Here is a 10,120-nt window from a genome sequence, read left to right on the forward strand (position 1 = left end):
CAGCAGTACCCGTGATGTGTGGACCCTCGTATGTGAGGACACCTCCCTTAAAAGGACACCTTCTCTTATCCCTTTTTATATTATCTCTACCAAAGTATTACCTGTCATGACAGGCCACCTGCAATGTAGGGGCACTCTTGGCTGGCCTCAAGGGTGTCCTTTCATCGCAGGTAGCACTGTAGCTGAGTAGCTCAACACAAGTCTCATGAATACTTGCTTCAAAATAACACATTTAAAGCCCTGATCTGTGAGCATAAACAATGCTAACATGATAAAATAAAATAAAATCGTTCTTTGGTAAAGTGTACCACACGCAGGACAATGTGTTAGGTACAACACATGGCGGGACTACATCGATGCATGATAATCGTCCCTTTTTACATTTAGTCAACTAATTAAAGTTGTCATTAAAATCGCATTTTCAGAAACAGATTAAAAAATGATTGCATTGTATTCCTCATCTTTTCCTGAATTCAAAAATGTATAGATATGTCATGTTTACTCTAAAAATATATAGATATGTCATGTTTACTCTAACAATATATAGATATGTCATGTTTACTCTAACAATATATAGATATGTCATGTTTACTCTAACAATATATAGATATGTCATGTTTACTCTAACAATATATAGATATGTCATGTTTACTCTAAAAATGCGCTCAGAGTGAAAGAAAATAGGTTCAGTAAGTACTACGGAAGTGTGCTTAGTGGAGGTGAGCGTGACCCGTCTCAGTCTTCGGTATGGTTAGCCGAGACTATCTGAATGTAGTCTCGGCGATGACTGGTGTGTGGTGTTGATCTTGACCAGTTGTTTTTACACCCCCGGTATAGGGGTGTGTATAGGTTTCGCTCGATGTGTTTGTTTGTTTGTTTGTTTGTGTTCGCATATAGATCTCAAGAATGAACGGACCGATCGTCACCAAACTTGGGGAACAGGTTCTATACATTCCTGAGACGGTCCTTACAAAAATTGGGACCAGTCAAACACACGGTTAGGGAGTTATTGGTGGATTAAAATTATACAAGGACTTATAGAGGAACATCTTAATGGTCAAAGGGAAATAACCATTCTCACTCAGTCACTGCCACCAACTGAGAAGGTTATTTCCCTTTGACGGGGGTGTTTTTCCTACCTCGTAGGAATTTCTTGTTATATATCGCTTCACGCGACTTGTTCTAAACTTAGTTTGCACATTAACATCTAAAGGTGTACGTACGTTGCTCAAAAATCTTTTTTTTTCAAATGAAATTACAATCTCCATAGCAAGCATCCAGACTGTAGAATGTTTGGTATACTTCCAAGTGGACGAATGCTCTAAAACCTCACGTTTAAAAATAACAACCTGGATGGATCCGTTATGATAAACTGAAATTCAGATGATCTAGAGGAGAAATTTAAAAGAAGGTATTTTTATGTTTAGGACTTGGATTGCATTACATTTTGAGAATACAATACAACACAAGAATACTTTATTATCTCAAAAGAGAAATTACACTGTGGATGAACACATAATAACATTCAAATACGTCAATATAAACAATAATTACGCACACACAAACACGCACACACACACACACATATGCACACACACACACACACACACACACATGCACACACACACACACACACACACACACACACACACACACACACACACACACACACACACATACATAAATATAAAATGCCATTTGAAAATAAAACATGGAAAGTGTCATTTCGATTAGAAGATTTAAATTTATGACAGGTTAATTATTCCAGTTACCTAATTGCCTGAGAATTCCAATTCCTTAAATAAAACAGCGCATGAAATTGTCGGTTTTTCTCACTGGAATCGGTCGCCGGTCTCGTCCTGTGCTTTTCCAGGCGCGTTCAGATTACCCCTCGAATTTAACCGAACAAAAGGGTTAAGGGCCAATTCCAGAGAAAATCTATTCCTATCCACTTAAGGAGGAGAGACTGAAAATTCTCACAGCTGAGGAAAAAAACCGGTTCAATATTTTATCACTGATAGTCGTCAGTCAGGCGTGAATTAAAACTTTGAATGGAAAGGGGCTGGATGGCGAATGTTAGTATTGGCATAGTCTGTTTTCTCAGTTTGGGGGGTGGTTGTTATTTTTATTTTTTTCATTTTTGGCTCACGTAAGTGTAGCCTATGCGATGATAAACTTTGTCTGTCTGTGCGTGCGTGCGTGCGTGTGTGTGTGTGTGTGTGTGTGTGTGTGATAGAAACTTTAACATTTCCGAGTCTATGGATTACGTCAGTCTCGGTCAAAAGTGTTTGACGTGTGTGATAGAAACTATTTGAAGACGTCACATTATGACGTAAGAGGGTTAGACGTCACGCAAAGGAATTACTGAAAGTCTCGGTCATTGTTATTGTGAGCGGGCCGAGACTACTTGGCAGATCCAGGGTCTCGCTTTCTTGCACAGTTTCACCTATGCTTACTGTGTGTGTGTGTGTGTGTGTGTGTGTGTGTGTGTGTGTGTGTGTGTGTGTGTGTGTGTGTGTGTGTGTGTGTGTGTGTGTGTGTGTGTGTGTATGTGTGACGGAGTGATTGAGTTTGTGTTACTGTTTGTCGATTTCTTACGTGAGCCTTGAAGGCTTCGCCTCTTGTTTGTGTTTGCTAAAACAAATACATTGTTTTACTAGATGATTACCCGCTTCGCCGGGAAGAAGTAGAGCCGAATACCCGGCCGTCGCCGGGGACGCCGGCATCGCCGGCGCACGAAGGAAGGGAGATCTAAAAATAGTAACGTGCAGTGACCTTCTAAATATAAACGTACAAACGGGAATATCGATTGACGCCGGCGCACGAAGGAAGGGAGATCTAAAAATAGTAACGTGCAGTGAAAAACGAAAATCGGTTCAGCGCTGCGCGCTGAGAGCACGTGTTGAAATATCTCATCGATCAGGTTGTGTCCGGGGTCTCTGTCAATAAGCCCACCAAATTTGAAGCAGATCCATCGAGAACTTTGGCCGTGCATGGCGATCAATCACACACACACACACACACACACACACAGACACAAGTCGTATATATATATAGATACCATTGAAAGAGCATTTTGTTGTTAAGGCGGTTGGTAATAACTTTCTCTGCCGTTGAAATATCAGCGTGAATTGAAACTTTGAATGCAGAGTGGCGGGATGGCGAGTTTCTGTGTTGGAATTGAAGTGCGGAATTATACATGTGTATAATTCGCAAGAAAACAAATGGTGTTTTTATACAAAAACAGAGAGACTGCATGCTAAGGTCCCAAGTCAAGATTCTAAATTAATGAAAAGGTTCGTGTATGCAACGTTTATCTTATGATTGTTTGATTTGATTTGTTTTGTTTTGTTTCCTTTTGTCATTTATTCAACGTTTCATAAATTCACTTTTCTTGCGTTTGCGATTCATGTTTTTAAACCGCGGTATGAGAATAACTTAATGTTCACCAAAACGTGTACTGTCTCTCTGTACTTGTTGAAATATTACCCGCGCTTTTTGTTTTAGCTCGGCACACGTTAAACATTGTCATTTCTGATCCCAGAAACACTTTATATCAATCCCAAACCCCCCAAACATAACCCCATTGACGCATTGTATGACAAATGACTTCAGCTTTATTTACGTTTCATTTGGGGTCCTGATTTGGCCTATATGGTCCGCTGGACCCCAAAAGTAACAACTAACTAACTAACTAAAAATACGTTTCATTTTGCAATCATTGATGCTGTGGGAGGGAAGGGTATGCACGGAAGAAAAGACTGGCTAGCGCGACTCCGTCGCTGCGTGCTAACCCTAGGGCTTTGACAGCCTGCGTTTCCTTGAGGAAATTGGCCTGGAACAATAACTACACCCAACACCCTAAGATAAAAGCAAAAACGCACTATGTATAAGCGTTGAGGGCTGAAGCGAGGTCTGGGCAAAGCGCCGCAATGTTGCGTAAAGGAGATTAAACAAAGGGGGGTTCATGGCCGCCCCCAGATCCGATTACTTCCTGTCTGCTGGACATCTAACCCGGTCATTCCTTACGCCACCATGAGCATGACCTCACACAAGGACGCGCTTGTAGAAGTTTGTACTCAGACAGACACGTCACAGATACGCACTCGGAGACTGCAGCATGAGGAGGTTATTACACGTGCATGCCCTCTATCGTTACCCAGTATTCAACGGTACTCGCTTAACACGCTTGAGACTGGCCGATGTGAATGCGTGATATATTGTGTAAAAAATTCCATCTCACACGGCATATTGTAAACGCCATGAGCCTCCCCTCTGGGAGGGTATGTGCGTAGAAATACTCACTATAATAATAATAATACTCAACCACTCATCTTCGACCCTTTTAGGGTTGTCCTTAATTGAAGTCTTTTCACCAATGATCCAGTGCCAAAGCTTCGCGAAGTCAACTTCGCCCAATTACTTTCTGGCTTTAGCTATGGATCTACATGTAGATCTGGAAGTCTTTGGTGCATACTCTTTCGTTTCGTTTCGTTCTTAGCCCTCTTGCGGTGAATGATGTATCCTTTGGACGAACTCCGTGTTCCACTGACAACCAAAGTGTTCGTACTACATCGTGCAGGCCTTTTTCCTTGCACTGACATTCCCTGAGCTTCAACACGAACCGGCACTTTTGCACTATTTCCACTGTCTCTCACCTCAAGATGCGTGTGTACATTGAGTATGACAACTCGTAGCGTAACTAAAAAGGGAAAAAAATACAAGGAGAAAGAGCGAAAGGCATAACTACTCGTATCAATAACAAAATCATGTGTAGCGCAGAACTTGACTGCACGCTCCCAAAGGACCGTCTGAAAGGACTACCCATGGTAATGTCAAGCATAACTCTGTCACTTCGGGTCTCAGCAACTCTTAAGTACGTGGGCCGTACCGGAAAGTATGGACAAACAAAAGGCGAGGAGCTAATTTCACAGCGTTTATCTGCTGGGCCGTTGAGGGGCAACAGTGTGAGAGTCTCTACCACGCTAGGAATTACGTCTCCCCGTTAGTGTTGGCTTTTGTTTTTGCTCACACAATTTTAACTACGCTTTGTCGATGAATATTGATTTATTGGCTTGCGTTATGTCTTGAGTGATTTATTCTATGAGTGACTGTGCTAGGTGGGGTAACTACACGGATTTGGGAAAGCAAGACTGGTTACGATCGGGGTATTTAGGAATGCTTGATGATGTCTAATTTAAATACATGTTGCACACTCGCACGGCAACGCGTGTACACTTGTGTGTGCAGATACACGCTTTCAGACACAGCTAGCCGGACATGTTTATACACACAGACATACACACACGCTGTCTATCTATCTATCTATCTATCTATCTATCTATCTATCTATCTATCTATCTATCTATCTATCTATCTATCTATCTATCTATCTATCTATCTGTCTGTCTGTCTGTCTGTCTGTCTGTCTGTCTGTCTGTCTGTCTATATATATCTATGTATGTATGTATCTATCTATCTATCTATCTATCTATCTATCTATCTATCTGTCTGTCTGTCTGTCTGTCTGTCTGTCTGTCTGTCTGTCTGTCTGTCTGTCTGTCTGTCTGTCTATCTATACATCTGTCTGTCTGTCTGTCTGTCTATCTAACTATCTATTTTTCTATCTAACTATCTATCTATCTATCTATCTATTTATGGTTTAAACAAGATTTTATTAAAGAAATACAGGGTGGCATGTTTATGCGATACAGACATTTGTGACCACACAACAAGCTAAGCTTATATTAAGTGTGGTTATAAATATGTACATCTAGATAGGAAATATTATTTCACGTGATGTCAAGGTCAGAGAATTGCTCATACCCTTATTAGAAATGTAAAACAGACAAGATACATTTTTTACAAAAAAAAGAAGAAAAAATATAACAAAAGAATTATCGGGGAGATATGAGTCGGTAAGGTGGGTATACAGGGGAGGGGGGGGTCAGAGAGACGATGACTGTCACAGACTTGCCAATTAAATGTTTCTGCAGCAGCAATAATTTCGTCCAAAGTGTTTTCCAAACTAATTAAGCTGAGGTTAGTCATGTGAATACACAGAAAAACCTTAAGCAAGATTCACTCAAGCTTGACTTTCAGTAAAATCGTTAAACAACATGACCTACCAATAATCAGATACTGGATCATTAACATGGTGACCACTGGGTAATCAAAATCTATCACTTAACCTTATAAAACTATGTACCTTTTCGAATATTTCAATGTTTCGGTAAGACGTAGGTTTGGCAGACCAAATAATAAACATTGTACATTTTGATGATCATTCGGTAATGTGTGTATTGTTAGCCTTCGGACATCATCGTAATTGCTACAAAATAATAAATAATGTACTGTTCAACATCTTCATTACGATATCCGCACTCACAAGTGGGGTTATCACTTAAGTGGCGTTTCATCATATCATCATTTAAATCGCTCATTTCTAATCTTAATCTACAGTGTATAATTCCTTCTTTTCTCTTACCATAATAATATTGAGGAGGAACTTTACTATCTGAACGACCTAGAACATGTTTGAACTGGCTAATTGATTTTGTTGATTTGATATTGTCTGGTAGAGAATTCCATGTTCGGGTAGTGCTGAGAACAAATGACTTGTTATACAGTTCAGTTCTGTGTGGTGGTACGACCCGTTCAAGTGGGTTTCGTCTATGATAGGGATTTACAGTCGAGACAAGAGGAGGCAATAAATCAGCTACGTTCTGTGAACATTTCCCGTGTACCATTTTGTGATATAAAATTAATTCATGTCTTTCCCGTCTTAGTTTTAAACAACTGAAGCCTGATTCGTCATATAATTTTTGGTGGCTTGTTCCTTTAACTGCTCCGACAATTACCCTTAAGGCCTCGAGGTGGAGCTGTTCCAAAATGTTTGATAACCCTTCTGTACAACTGTCCCAGACGACATCGGCGTAATCAAAGTGTGGTAATACGTAAGATGTATACATAATTTCTAAAGATTTTCTACTAAACCTGTGCTTGTAATATTTCAAACAGTTAATCAATAACATTACTTTACTTGCAATACTGTTAATATGAACATTCCACTTACAATCATTTTGTAAAACAACGCCCAAGTGTTTGTGGTGGGCAGTGTCCTGAACATCAATGTCATTAAATGTCAAGCAATCAAAATCACTATCACGTCGTTTAAAATTTAACAGTTCAGTTTTTCCATTATTAAATTTTACCTTCCAGTCATTGGCCCATCTACTTAATTTCTGTAAATCTGAGTTCAAAATGTCTTTACGCAATTGGGAATCGTTCATTGACAGGTACATACTTGTGTCATCTGCGAACAATTTTACAGTGGATTGAACATTTAAGACAATATCGTTTATATATATCAAAAACAATAGTGGCCCCAGCACAGATCCCTGGGGAACTCCAGCTGGTACAGTCTGTGGGGCCGACATGTGCCCTTTAACAACAACACTCTGTGATCGATCATTTAAATAACATCTAATCCAACATAATAAGCGTCCTCTATCTATTTATCTATCTATTCATCTGTCTGTCTGTCTGTTGTCTGTCTGTCTGTATGACTGTCTGTCTGTATGACTGTCTGACTGTCTGACTGTCTGTCTGTCTAGCTATCTATTTATATATATATATATATATCCCATGACCTCCCTTCTTTGTCTCTGTTACTTCAGTATGGGTATATATGTTGTATTTTTATAGCTCAATAAATACATCATGGACTCAAAAAAATATATGATAGTGCAGATTCCGATTTGGGCGAAGAACTACTTTGCTCCCGACCTTTGACCTCGCGCCGAACAATGTGACACATTTGTATGAAGTTCCAAAATCGTATTGCACGGCTCAGAAAACCATATCAGTTGCACGCAAAAATGAATCTCAGAACTGATCTGATGTATGAGATGCAATAAGCAAACGTTTCTTTCATTATGAAAGCAATGCAGGTGGGAAAAAACGAACATTCAACTTACAAGATAACCAGATGCTAGCGAACCAAAACAAAAACACGAGTACCCTCCCCTTGCTTCGTTAGCAGACGACTTTTGAGAATCTGTCAGACCGTCCTTACCTGGCACGGTTGGGCTTCGCTATCATCAGCTGTTTCACGTGTTTTGCGAGCAAGTCTACTCTTTTGCCTGGCTCTGCAGTAAGTCCACATTGGCGATGAAGGTATCTAAGAACTTAACATGTGTGTATTTTCCGTAATCCAGTCATATTCTTTCAAAATGCAATCAAGCGGCGGTGACAGACTTGGGTCCTGTTTTCATCGCATCAATACCAGTTTAGGTTCATGCAAACACACTCGCAAAACAGTTTATCATGTAGATACATTTCAAATAGGGAGCAAATGGTTAAATCTACATATGTGTTCCCTAAAATTTGCTTCTCTGTCAATAAGACTAATTGTATAATAATGCGTTCGAAAAAAACAACGTGGAATCGATTCTGAATCGAGTCGAGTAAGCCAAATGGGGGCCAAACCGGTTTCCCCGTTCCGCCGACCTGAAACGCAAAAGAATTGTGCGCTTCAACTAAATGGATTTCTATACGACTTCATTACTTTCTTGCAACTTATGAACCTTTACTTAACGCTTTTAAACGGTCTGAAAGTAGTGTTACCGCGTACTTATAGATGCACTCATTCGTTTTATTTTTTCAGCGACGGTCACTTAGTTTAAGGTTGCAAAAAGGCCATGTCTCGCTGAAAACACTGTTTCACACTCCACAGATCGCAAAAGTGCCGCTAGTAGTCTACACTTTGTGTTTGATGGTAGAATGGGATATACAGATTACAACACTCGTGGTTTTTTATATGGCTTGTATTTCAGTCAAGACCCAGCGGGAATATCAATCGAGAGACACTCGCCAGAGGCTCGTGTCTCCCGATGATATTCATCCGCTGGGTCTTGACTGAAATACAAGCCATATAAAAAACCACTCGTGTTGTAACCTATACATATATATATATATATATATATATATATATATATATATATATATATATATATAATAACCAATCCAGGCTTAGGGAGACTCGTGTAGTTTTGGTGGTTTGGGCGACCTCTATTATATCAGGTAAAATTCATTATAGAGATTCACTGTCAAATTTAGGATAATGTGCCTACATCAACAGTACATTTCCTTTATTGCAACTGCAGTGTGCGTAATTTTGACAGATATAGCAAACCTATGAGGTCTCCCTATTGTTTACAAAGGAAATGGACATCATTAGGGCACCTGCTGTACAGGACACCATTATGGGGACATCAATTATATTGTAAAGTCAGGCGTTGCGGAGACCACTAAAGACTACGCATATAACCCCTTTCACCCTTTTGATATCTTTTTGTTTTGACGTTATTGCTGAAAGGTTAATACTAAAAGTCATAGGGGCATGTGGGTGATAAAAGTGTTTTTTTTTTGTAACAGCATATTGATGGCAAATCAATGGTATTTAAAATGGTATTTTATTTTTTTCTATATTGTACCTTGATAATAAACCGGATTCTGGCTCATAATAATGATGATGCACATTGAGCATTGAATTAAAAAGTCGACAGTCTGGCATTCATTTTTTCTCAATTTAAGGCGACTTGATTCAATGAAATGTTGACTGCAGGATCAGGTAAAAAGAACACTGAATAAAAAGGCAAGTACCTTGGTGGTAAAATGATCCTTAGTAAAATTTTTACAAATGTTTCGGCCACAGGTCTTCTTCATAGAGGCTGAAGGCCTCTGACCGAAATATTTCTATAACTTTAACCAAGGATCATTTTACCACCAAGCCTTTTATTTGCCGACTTGTTTTCTGCGTTTGATTGTTTGTTTGTGTTCCCAGTCAGTTTGCAGTCTGTGAAACATATTTCTAGTTGTAATTGCATCGGTGTACTTGTGCCTTTTGTGAAATATTTGCGTTTAAAATAAACTTTCAAGTGCAGTCTAACAGCAAGCCAGTGTTCCATGTGTGTGAAATTTACGGCTTTGTTTGAAAAGCTTCTTTTGGGTTCTTGTTTTAATCCTTAATTTTGTGTGCACACTAATGTCTTAAGTGAAATCTGTCAGTCTGCATGAAAAACAAGACTATTTTGGGAATCTCACTTTCCAGAGATAT

At 39.4% G+C, this 10,120-nt stretch overlaps 1 protein-coding gene across 1 annotated transcript in view; it reads left to right on the forward strand.

The window, feature by feature from the left end:
- LOC138947273 (sonic hedgehog protein-like) overlaps window positions 1-10,120 on the forward strand; it is a 102,854-nt gene that overhangs the window by 34,703 nt on the left and 58,031 nt on the right. The gene's annotated exons all lie outside the window — the stretch shown is intronic.

Source organism: Littorina saxatilis, linkage group LG14 (assembly GCF_037325665.1).
Source record: "Littorina saxatilis isolate snail1 linkage group LG14, US_GU_Lsax_2.0, whole genome shotgun sequence".
NCBI lineage: Eukaryota > Metazoa > Mollusca > Gastropoda > Littorinimorpha > Littorinidae > Littorina > Littorina saxatilis.